We start from the raw sequence: 12382 nt of genomic DNA on the forward strand, positions 1-12382 counted from the left end.
GTGGGGGGCAACAGGAGAGAGACACAGGGCATGAGCAGGGGGTGGGGGGCACAGGAGACAGACACGGCGCATGAGCGGGGGGTGGGGGTCACAGGAGACAGACACGGGGCATGAGCGGGGGGTGGGGGGAACAGGAGACAGACAGGGGGTATGAGCGGGGGTGGGGGGCAACAGGAGACAGACACGGGGCATGAGCGGGGGGTGGGGCCAACAGGAGAGAGACACGGGGCATGAGCAGGGGGTGGGGAGAAAAGGAGACAGACACGGGGCATGAGCGGGAGGTGGGGGGAACAGGAGACAGATACGGGGCATGAGCAGAGGTGGGGAGAACAGGAGACAGACATGGGGCATGAGCAGGGGGCTGGGGGGCAACAGGAGACAGACACGGGGCATGAGCGGGGGGTGGGGGGCAACAGAAGAGAGACACGGGCATGAGCGGGGAGTGGGGGGTACAGGAGACAGACACGGGGCATGGGTGGGGGGCAACAGGAGACAGACATGGGGCATGAGCGGGGGGTGGGGGGAACAGGAGACAGACATGGGGCATGAGCGGGGGGGTACAGGAGACAGATACGGGGCATGAGCAGGGGGTGGGGGCAACAGGAGAGAGACACGGGGCATGAGCGGGGGGTGGGGTTACAGGAGACAGACACGGGGCATGAGGGGGGGTGGGGGGAACAGGAGACAGACATGGGGCATGAGCGGGGGGTGGGGTTACAGGAGACAGACACGGGGCATGAGCGGGGGGTGGGGGGTAACAGGATAGAGACACAGGGCATGAGCGGGTGGTGGAACAGGAGACAGACACGGGGCATGAGTGGGGGGGAAACAGGAGAGAGACACGGGGCATGAGCGGGTGGGGGAACAGGAGACAGACACGGGGCATGAGCGGGGGGTGGGGTGGTACAGGAGACAGACACGGGGCATGAGCGGGGGGTGGGAGGGGCAACAGGAGACAGACACGGGGCATGAGCGGGGTGTGTGGGGCAACAAGAGACAGACACGGGGCATGAGCGGGGGTGGGGGGAACAGGAGACAGACACAGGGCAGGAGCGGGGGGTGGGGGGAACAGGAGACAGACACGGAGCATGAGCGGGGGATGGGGGCAACAGTAGACAGACACAGGGCATGAGCGGGGGGTGGGGGCAATAGGAGAGACACGGGGCATGAGCGGGGGGTGGGGGGAACAGGAGACAGACACGGGGCATGAGTGAGGGGTGAGGAGAACAGGAGACAGACACGGGGCATGAGCAGGGGGTGGGGGGAACAACAGACACAGGGCATGAGTGGGGGGTGGGGAGAACAGACACAGGGCATGAGCAGGGGGGTGGGGGGCAACAGGAGACAGATACGGGGCATGAGCGGAGGTTGGGAGGCACAGGAGACAGACACGAGGCATGAGCGGGGGATGGGGAGAACAGGAGACAGACATGGGGCATGAGCGGGGGTGTGGGGGGCAACAAGAGAGAGACACAGGGCATGAGCGGGTGGGGGAACAGGAGACAGACACGGGGAATGAGCGGGTGGGGGAACAGGAGACAGACACGGGGCATGAGCGGGGGGGTGGGGGGAACAGGACACAGACACAGGGCATGAGCGGGGGTGGGGAGAACAGGAGACAGACACGGGGCATGAGCGGGGCCGTGGGGGGCAACAGGAGACAGACACAGGGCATGAGGGGAACAGGAGACAGATACGGGGCATGAGCGGGGGGAACAGAAGACAGACACGGGGCATGAGTGGGGGTTGGGAGAGACGCACGGGGCATGAGCGGGGTGTGTGGGGCAACAAGAGACAGACACGGGGCATGAGCGGGGGGTGGGGGGAACAGGAGACAGACACGGAGCATGAGCGGGGGATGGGGGGCAACAGTAGACAGACACAGGGCATGAGCGGGGGGTGGGGGGCAATAGGAGAGACACGGGGCATGAGCGGGGGGTGGGGGGAACAGGAGACAGACACAGGGCATGAGCGAGGGGTGAGGAGAACAGGAGACAGACATGGGGTATGAGCGGGGGTTGGGGGGAACAACAGACACAGGGCATGAGCGGGGGGTAGAGAGAACAGGAGACAGACACGGGGCATGAGTGAGGGCATGGGGGCAACAGGAGACAGACACGGGGCATGAGGGGAACAGGAGACAGATACGGGGCATGAGCGGGGGGAACAGAAGACAGACACGGGGCATGAGTGGGGGGTGGGGGAGACAGACACGGGGCATAAGCGGGGGTGGGGGGCAACAGGAGACAGACACGGGGCATGAGCGGGGGGTGGGGAGAACAGGAGACAGACACGGGGCATGAGCGGGGGTGGGGAGCAACAGGAGACAGACACGGGGCATGAGCGGGGGCAACAGGAGAGACACGGGCATGAGTGGGGGTGGGGGGACGGGTAAAGACACATGGGGCATGAGCGTGGGGTGGGGGGGAGGGGAGAGACACACGGGGCATGAGTGGGGGGTGGGGGGAGAGACACACGGGGCATGAGTGGGGGGTGGGGGATAAGGGAGAGACACACGGGGCATGAGCGGGGGGTGGGGGGAATGGGAGAGACACACGGGGTATGAGCAGGGGGTGGGGGGTGGGGAGAGACACACGGGCATGAGCGGGGGGTGGGGGGGAGGGAGAGAGACACACTGGGCATGAGCGAGGGGTAGGGGGAGGTTTGAGAGACACACGGGGCATGAGCGGGGGGTGGGGGGAGGGAGAGAGACACACAGGGCATGAGCGGGGGGTGGGGGAGAGGGAGAGAGACACACGGGGCATGAGCGAGGGGTGAGGGGGAGGGAGAGAGACACACAGGGCATGAGCGCGGGGTGGGGGGTGTTAGAGAGACACACAGGGCATGAGCAGGGGGTGGGGGGAGGGGAGAGACACACGGGTCATGAGCGGTGGGAGGGGAGAGACACACAGGGCATGAGCGGGGGGTGGGGGGAGGGAGAGAGACAAACAGGGCATGAGTGGGGGTTGGGGGGGAGGGAGAGAGACACACGGGGGCATGAGCGGGTGGTGGGGAAGGGAGAGAGACACACGGGGCATGAGCAGGGGGTGGGGGAGAGAGAGAGACACACGGGACATGAGCAGGGGGTTGGGGAGAGAGAGAGATACACACTGGGCATGAGCGGGGGTGTGGGGGAGGGGAGAGACACGGGCATGAGCGGGGGGTGGGGGGAGAGGGAGAGAGACACACGGGGCATGAGCGGGGGATGGCGGGGTTTGTATGTCAGGAGACAAACAAAAACACGGACATGAGTTTGTGCAGCAAATCCCGCTCCTCGGCCCTCCGCTGGCCACCGTGTGTGATGGCGTGAGCGGGGGGCTGGAGGAACAGGGGAGACACGGAGCATGAGCGGGGGTGGGGGACACAGGAAGGACACACGGGGCATGAGCGCGGGTGGGGGGGACAGAAAGGATACACAGGGCATGAGCGGGGGGTGGGAGGAACAGGAGACAGACACGTTCCTGCTGACCTGACAAAGCCTCTCAGGCGGGAAAAAAAGATGGCAGGCGTCTCTGAAGCCAGACGCACTGCACGCTTTCACCGCATCCAATGAGTGAGCACGTCAGATGTTCGCAGACATCACGCAAGCTGCTTGCCCAATCACTGTCCTGTCCACGGAGCGAACAGGGAAGTGTGTCCGCGAATCGAACACAGATATCACTAATTTTTTTTTACCTACTTTTTGGTCATTTTAAAAAAAAATACTGGACGGATTTTCACCAAATTTGCAAAAGCACGCTTTCGGGACCAAGCCGCTGCTCCTGGTCCAAATTTGGTGAGAATCCGGTTTGGGCTGTAGGCGCGAGCAAAACATTTTTCCCATTCAGTCTATGGGAAAAAACAGAAATTTTGGGACCCCCCCTATAACTTTTCCCCCCCTGGACGAATCCTCACCAAACTTTGCAAAACAATTCAGAGTGGGCCATATACTTTTTTTGCAAAGTTTGGTGAGGATTCGTCCAGAGGGGGCAGAGTTATAAGCTGCCCAAAAAGTGTTCTTCCTATGGAAACAGCAACTTAACCATAACTACATGGCCACTACCGTGGCCATGTAATATATATATCACTGACAAAAAACATTGTTAAAAAGACGTTATGGTTAAGTTGCACTAGTAAAAACCTTAAAAATTCAATGGAAAAACATTGTTACAGGGACGTTATGGTTAAGGTAAACCCGAAAAACCTCAGAAATTCAGCAGTTATGGTAAACTAAGCAAGCTTAACTCACGCCACCACTATGCACTGCTAAGACTATCACCCATAACATCGAAGGTGACATCACAAATGTCATTAGCCTCATGAAAGGGAACATTTCCAACATACAACAATCCACAAACGTAACATATGATGGGTGGTGCAAAGGGCAAACTCACAAACAGCGCCATGTGGCACCCTAATGTCCAAGGTGGTGGCAAAATGGGTACCATATGGTAGCGGACACATATCAGGTCACTTGTGCTGTGCAACCACATCTACAAGGTCCTGCACAACCATTTGTTCAATGTCACCACCATCCGAGACATGCATACTTAAAACTGCATGTCTGCGTTATGGAGCATGTCTAGCCTCTTCGATGACAGACCTACGGGCTACAGGCTTTTGCTATACACCCGACAGTGTAGCCCTTCGCCAAAGCCAGCTCAACATAACAGAGTTATGCAGGTGAACAAGTGTCCAGGTACATGCAGGTCACCCCTAGCCACTTCTAAGCATCCTCTACTTCACCACTTCTCCCACAGGACGCACTAGAGGAGTCGTCACTCCATCAGCTCAAGGCATATACTACATAGTGTAAGAATTGCAACTAATCCCCACAACCATAAAAGCAACAATTTATGCAATGATCACAAACCGCACACTGAAGTCAACATTGTACAACCTACTCCACCCCACGGCACATATTTGGCAGTACAAGGTGGCCACCCAATCATCAAAGTGCCTACAGGCTTAGCACATGCAAAACACTGTACTGCAGTGTACGTTGCAAGTTTCATATGTTCTCCATTGTACTCCTCTTCTGCCATTGCTCTACCATCACTGACCACTGGGCCTCACCACACACTGCACACCCTAGTACAGCCCATGTGTAATGCAAGCCTCATCTGCAAATGTGCCTGCCAACTTTCACCCTGGCCACATCTTTACATACATGGCTCAATTACATTGCATTGCCCATGCAGAACGGTATGTGAGTGCCTGTGTTCATTGTCCATATTGCAACTTTCTGATGTTGATGACTTCCTTTCATGGCGCAATGTGGTAAAACACTTCCTTAAGCAAGGGTCTTATAAGGGCCTAACCATAGCAAACGCACAGAGTTACATGTGGCTCACTATTGTGCAACCGGGTGCAATGCGTACACCATATGGTAATGTACGCATAACAGCTCACTTCTGCTGTTCCACCAAGTGCGCAGTGTCCTCCGCAACCATTGTGTGCTACTCACCAACTCCAAATGCATGGACAGTAATAACTGCATTGCTGCATTATATTTTGGAGGCTGTGATGAAGGCCTAGGCCCACCCGTCTAGGCCTTGCCACACTCACCACACCATAACAGAGCCATGCAGGTGACCAGGTAGGCATGTGCCATGAATCACAAAGGCAACATACACACCAGCACTTCCACCCAACCGCCATACCATAAAGCAGGGACGCAAGGACATGTGTTCCACTTACCGTATTGTAGCAACATATCGCTGTGTTTGGCACCGCTACCCAATTCCAATAACAAAGCATGCCAACCAAACAAGACAATCTTCACAACATTGAGCCTGCTCCCAACACGCTAGTACGTGCATAGAACCAATGGTGCGTACTGCACTGCAACACTTACTAATCTGCACAATGGACACTACGCAAACACATAGAAGAAACATTTGCACCAGGAACTCTTCCATATGTATGATATGATATGATATGGCATTTGTAATGCGCCTATACACAAGTGTTTCAAGGCGCGACGAGGCAGGGGGGGAACAAGGGGAGACAGACAACGATCCTACTAGGCCAGGTGTCGTTCAGATCGTGCAAGTGCAAGGGTAGTGGGGAAGGGAAATTGCAGGGGGAGAAAGGGAGAGGGGAAAGTGCAGTACAGGGTTAATAGCATACAGGATAAATAACAAGGGCCAGTTAGTGGCAAGTGCGAGGTAAGTGCAGTCAAGTGCTGGGAAGGGGGGCTGTGGGGATACAGACACAGTCCCGCGGTGCAGGGGTTGCCAGGAAGGTGCAGTGCAGTGCAGGGGAGAGTGGCTGGGCCAAGGACCGAGAACGGCGAGTAGCCCAATTGCAGATTCAGTGCAGTTTCAGTAACTTTAGCAGGGGAGAGAGGGAGAGAAGGCGGAGGCAAAGAGGAAGGTTTTGAGGTGCTTCCGAACCGGAGATGGTTCTCCTCAAGTTTCAGGGGGGCAGGAAGTCTGTTCCAGAGGGAGGGCCCTGCAGCGGAGAGAGATCTGCCCCCAACTCGTTGTTTGGAGAAGCGGCTGACCCTGAGGGAGTTGGAGGCGGATGAGCGAAGAGCTCGAGAAGGAAGATATTTAGGAAGAGAGAGTTGAAGGTATTTTGACTCAAGGCCCCAGAAGGCCTTGTGGACAATGCAGAGGGTTTTTAACTTGATCCTCGCAGTCACTTGGAGCCAGTGTAGTGATTTCAGTCCCGGAGAGATACGGTCCCTGGGCTTGAGGCCAAGGACAAGTCTCGCAGTCCTGTTCTGGATGAGTTGCAAAGGGCGGAGAGTAGAGGCAGGCAGATTTAGATAGAGGCTGTTACAGTAGTCCAGCTTCGAGAGAACCACGGCTCTAGAGACAGTGAGCTTCTGGGGGAAGGAGAGGAAAGGAAGGATACCTCTGAGGAGGTGTAGCTGGTAGTGTGACTTCTTAGAGACGTCGGCTATGTGAGGAGAGAAGGAGAGTGTGGAGTCCAAGATGACCCTGAGGTTTTTTGCCTTGCAGGTAGGAGCAGGAAGAGGGCCAAGTGAGGCCGGCCAGAGAGCTGCAGGGAAGGAGGGTGTGGGTGTTCCGATGAGTAGAATCTCAGTCTTACTGGCATTTAGGCAGACGTCATTGTCGGCACACCAGTCCTGGATAGCAGAAAGACAGTCAGAGATGAGGGAAGGAGAAGAAGAGGTGGTCGAGGGTAGCCTGAAAATGAGCTGGGTATCATCCGCATAGCACTGAAAGTTGGGGAAGAGAGCAGCGATGCGGTGGGCGAGAAGTGCCAGATACTGGTTGAAAAGCCAGAGAGAGAAGTTAGATCCCTGGGGGACACCACAGGTAGAGAAAAAGATGTCAGAGAGGAAGGACCCCAGTTGGACCTGGGAGGGTCGATTGGAGAGGAAAGAGGTCAGCCACGCCAGAGCCTGGCCAGTGATACCTAGGTTATCATGGAGACGGTTGAGCAGGATGGTATGGTTGACAGTATCAAAGGCAGAAGAGAAATCAAGCAAAATGAGAGCACATGGAGTCTTAGAGTCAAGGTTCGAGAGCAGGTCCTCACGGATGTTCAGGAGTACACTATTCTGTTAATACTCCCAGTGGACACACTGCACATTGGGTCACTGCACCATCTCGACCCATACACCGACAACTGTAGGTTGTTCTACCAATCATCACACACATGCAACCAACATTGTGTGCACTGCAGCCAAACCGCACATAATAAGCAACATTGTGGCACCTTCTTTCAACCAGTGGACATACCTTTTCAACCAGTGGACATAGTTTTCTGTGCTAGGGCTGCAGCCATGCACCCAAGCGGCTACGGACTTACCTCACACAGCACACCATAGTACACGCTATGTTTAAATCCTCATCTCTCGTGGAATGCACTCCCCTACTGCAAATGTGCCTGCCACCACTCATCACAGAAAGACATTGCCGCTGTAGCTTGCATGCCATAACGAAGGCTGCCTACAATTACCACACAAGATAGTTGCCATTGGCGGAGCATGCACGGATAGCGATGGCAGACCAACGCCTTCTTGTATAATGATATGTATCAGGTGAAGCTCTTCTCACTCCTGCACCCTTTCCATCCCTTCGTCCCACCATGAGATGCCGTACACTATGTTTTTCAGATCCTTTTGCCACTGCATTGTTCTCCGATACAACATACCGCTGTCATGGAACACTTTACACATATCCCGTCACCGTACATTGCAGTGCAATCAAAGTTTTGACCATGCTGCGAACAGGGAAATGGGACACCAGAGCAGAGCCAGGTATGGCTATTTTTAATGTGCACACTGCTACGTACAAGAGGCCCAGCCATGCACACAATAGCTGCGGAGCGGACACAGATATCACTAATTATTTGGGACATACATTTCAGTGCTTTGCTACAAAAGTACTGGTCCGATTTCCACCAAACACAGAAAAGCATGATTTCTGACCCAAGCCCCTGCTCCTGCCACAATTTTGGTGCAAATCCGTCTAGCCGTTTGGCTATGGTCTATGGAGAAAAATGGAGTCTATGGAGAAAAAAAAATTGGGACCCCCTATAACTTAACCCCCCCGCACGAAACCTCACCAACATTAGCGAAAAAATTCAGAGCGGCCCATATACTTTTTTTGCAAAGTTTGGTGAAGATTTGTCCAGGGGGAGCGAAGTTATAAGCCGCTGAAAAAGTGTTCTTCCTATGAGTTTAGCAACTTAACCATAACTGTCATTTATGTTTGGTCTGTTGTCTTTATGTCCGCACCCTGATGCCTGCGGGCTTCGGTGCGTTACAAACAAATAAAATAAAAAAATAAATTAGTAAGTTGTAGGAAATTAGCATGCACTGGTAAAAACCCATGACATTCACTGAAAAAACATTGCTAAAGGGACATTAGGGTTACGTTGCACTAATAAAAACCTATGAAATTCAATGAAAAAACATTGTTAAAGGGACCAAAAAACCTCTGAAATGTGCATGTTATGGTAAGCTAAGCAACCATAACTCGCACCACCACTGTGCACTCCTAAGACTAACAGCCAGGCCATTAAATATGCCATCACAAATGGCATTGATGACATCACAGATGACATCACATATCGGGGCCACTTGTTTCTGGTCACTGACATATCTAGGCCAGGTGGTTTTGTTCACTGACAGTCAGAATATCAAAATTCAAAAGGTGCTATATATCTAGACGTTAACCTTATTGTATGTTCTTAAAGTACTTTCCTTAGGGTTCGGTCTCAGCTCATGGTGCACATACATGGGACCATAAGCAGGCCTCAAACACACAATTTATTTAATTGTATACTTGAAGATAAACTTTGTTATTAACATTTTCTGGTGATGCTGTTTCTTTCTTCCTTACTTCAGTTTCCCTGTATCCTGTATGTGCCTCTGATTTGTATGCATTGTGGGTCTTTATATGTATTGTTTGTACTAGCACAAGTGTGTAGTAAGTCTTGAATTGATAACTAGTTATTAAACGTTTAACATAAATCAAAACTCCGATAAGGTAGAATTCATTATTTTACTATGCAAAATTACAAGATTATAAATAGTGTACTTCTATGGTGCATGCTGCAGCCATTGCCTATGTTTATGAATAATTAGGTTCTTGTATTAACAACAACACTCCACTATAATGTGTTGTTTAGATGAGTGCATTCTTTAATAGATTAAGTAGTTCGTGATATGTCTACGATCACCCTGACATCTTGTTACCAACATTATAAACACAACCCCTTGTAGGGACTTTTCATCAACATCAATTTAATTTGTGATGTCATCTTTGATGTCCTGGGTGTTAGTCTTAGCAGTGCACGGTTGTGGTGCAAGTTATGGTTGCTTAGCTTATCATAACTGACAAATTTCAAAGGCTCTTCGGTTTTACTTGTAACGATAATGTCCATTTGACAACATTTTTTCAGTAAATTTCATAGGTTTTTATTAGTGCAACTTGACCATAACATCCCTTTAACAACGTTTTTTCAGTGAATTTCATAGGTTCTTATTAGTGCAACTTAACCATAATGTCCCTTTTGCAAAGTTTTTTCAATGAATTTCATCGGTTTTTACCGGTGCATGCTAATTTCCTACAACTTTATTTTATTTGTTTGTAATGCACCAAAGCCCGCAGGCATCAGGGTGCAGACATAAAGACAACAGACCAAACATAAATGACAAGACTAGAAAGGCAGGGCTACAAGATACCATAATCTGGATATTTTCATGAAAATAGCAATGTTTCTTTCCCAAAGTTGGGTTCTAGCATTGGTCGCGCCGGAAGTTTATTCCACTTTAGTGCTGCATTGCCTGGAAAGGATCGTCCTAGTCCATTTGCTTTCTTGACACAGATGATTCTTACCAAGCCTTGGTCCTTTGATCTCAAAGATTGTCCTGGTCCATATTGGGATATTTGCTCCTTTAAATATGCTGGAGCGGAACCATAGCGGCAGTGGTGGGCGATTGAAGCTGCCTTGAAAGTAATACGTTTGTCCATGGCTAGCCAATGGATCAACTTCCTGTCTTCAGTGACATGGTCCCTCCTAGATTCCCTTTTGATAATTCTCACTGTGTCATTCTGAATGACCTGGCATTGGACTGTACAGCTTTATTTGCTCCCAGTAGTAAGGCATTTCCGTAGTCCAGCCTTGAGAGAAATGTAGCTCTAGCAATGATGGTTTTCATTCAGGACAGGTCTTATTTGACCGAGTAGCCTCTGATAGTATCAGTATTTTTTTTTAGGTATGCTACCTGAGACTCGGCCCTGAGTGAGGGATCCAGGTATACTCCTAAAGTTTTAACTTTGTTGGCAATCAAAATATTTGAGTTTGTTATGCTGAACGAGGTGTAGTCGGAATTTAGTTTGGCCCTAGCCCGATGAGAGGCGAATATCATATGCTCTGTGTTGGTGCCATTTAGGTAGAGCCAATTTGCTTTCATCCAGGCCTCGATTGCATTATAGATGTTTGCAACTTTAGAGCTGCCAGTGCTGTGGCACCCGCTTACTTCTACTATCAGCTGGGCGTCATCAGCAAAATTGGTGCATAGCACACCTAGGTTGTTAAGGAGGGTGCAAAGACAGTGGCGATACAGATTAAACAGGAGGGGAGACAGGCTAGCTCCCTGGGGCATGCCACAGTTTATGCGTAAAGACTTAGAGAACTCCTCTCCCCAATGTATCTTGGAACTTCATTCCGCAAGGAAAGAGGAAATCCAATCTATGGCCCTTTGAGAGCAGTTTCCTGATTTTTCCAAGGCCTTCTGAAGTTTATGGTGATCTAGCAAATCAAAAGCTGCTGATAAATCTAGGAGGATCAGCATACCAGATTAACTTTTGCCAGAATATTTAGCATTCTGGTCTGAAGTTCGAGCAGCGCGGTCTCAGTACTGTGCTAGCCTCTAAAACCAGACTGTTGTGGGTGAAGCAGATTGCTTTCATCCGCATAGGTTTGGAGCTGTTTAGTTGTTGCTTTGTCTAGGATCTTTAATAATAGCCTACCGTGGGTTACGGTTGGAGGTTCGTAAGGTCCTGTTGGTCGAGTCCTGTTCCTTTTAACCTTTCTGTCTCTGAAAGAGGAATTGATCATACTATGAAAGAGTGGAGCGAATGTGTCAGTGTTTTCCAGGATGATTTTCAGTGGCAAGATGTTCTCTGAGCAGGCAGTCTGTCTGACTGGAGAGGAGCTTCTTCATATCCTCTATAGAGAGAGGTTTAAACCTGAATTTATCCCCACTTAATATCATACTTACCCCAATATAGCACATTTGTCTCAAAATTGCAAAGTGTCACCTTAAAATTCTGCCATTTCCCACCTTCTAGCATCATTTCTAAAACTTCTATACACTTTTTGCAACTTTTTCCACAGTTATTGTGTCCGTCAACATTCATGAACATCTGATGTCATCCTGGACCTTCCGGTAAGTGTCACGTGACCACACAATCATGTGCGGCATGATGACTCATCCACACTTTGCGATTGGGTTCGTGCTTTCCAGACAGTTTGGAACTGCATTTTCAGCTGATGTAGGAACTTTAAAGCTCCTAATTTCCCCTTTGCACTACTCCTACACCTACCTATTCTTATTCATTATCCATTAACAATCTCGTACAGAGCACATACTTGGAAGAAAATGGGCAAAACTGCTATTTATCTTTTAAATGGCATCAGCTATTGCCATCCCTCCTCCCCAAGAGCCACCAACACCACCAGCTGGACTACCTACCCAACAAAAAAAGTGCATACTTCCAAAGACAATGAAGAGGACCAAGAAGATGAGGTAGAGGCAGTGCCTACCTCTAGCACCAAGAGAGAATCATGGGTGTGGCAGTCCTTTACCACTGTTGGAAATGTACCAAAGGCTAAAGCTACCAAAGTGAAAGCCACTGAGTGCAACTTTGTACTCAGTCACGGACTACATAGACAGTACTCCTACGGGACC

The sequence above is a fragment of the Ambystoma mexicanum genome, chromosome 12 (genome assembly GCF_040938575.1).
Source record: "Ambystoma mexicanum isolate Mex_15411 chromosome 12, UKY_AmexF1_1, whole genome shotgun sequence".
Classification (NCBI taxonomy): Eukaryota; Metazoa; Chordata; class Amphibia; order Caudata; family Ambystomatidae; genus Ambystoma; species Ambystoma mexicanum.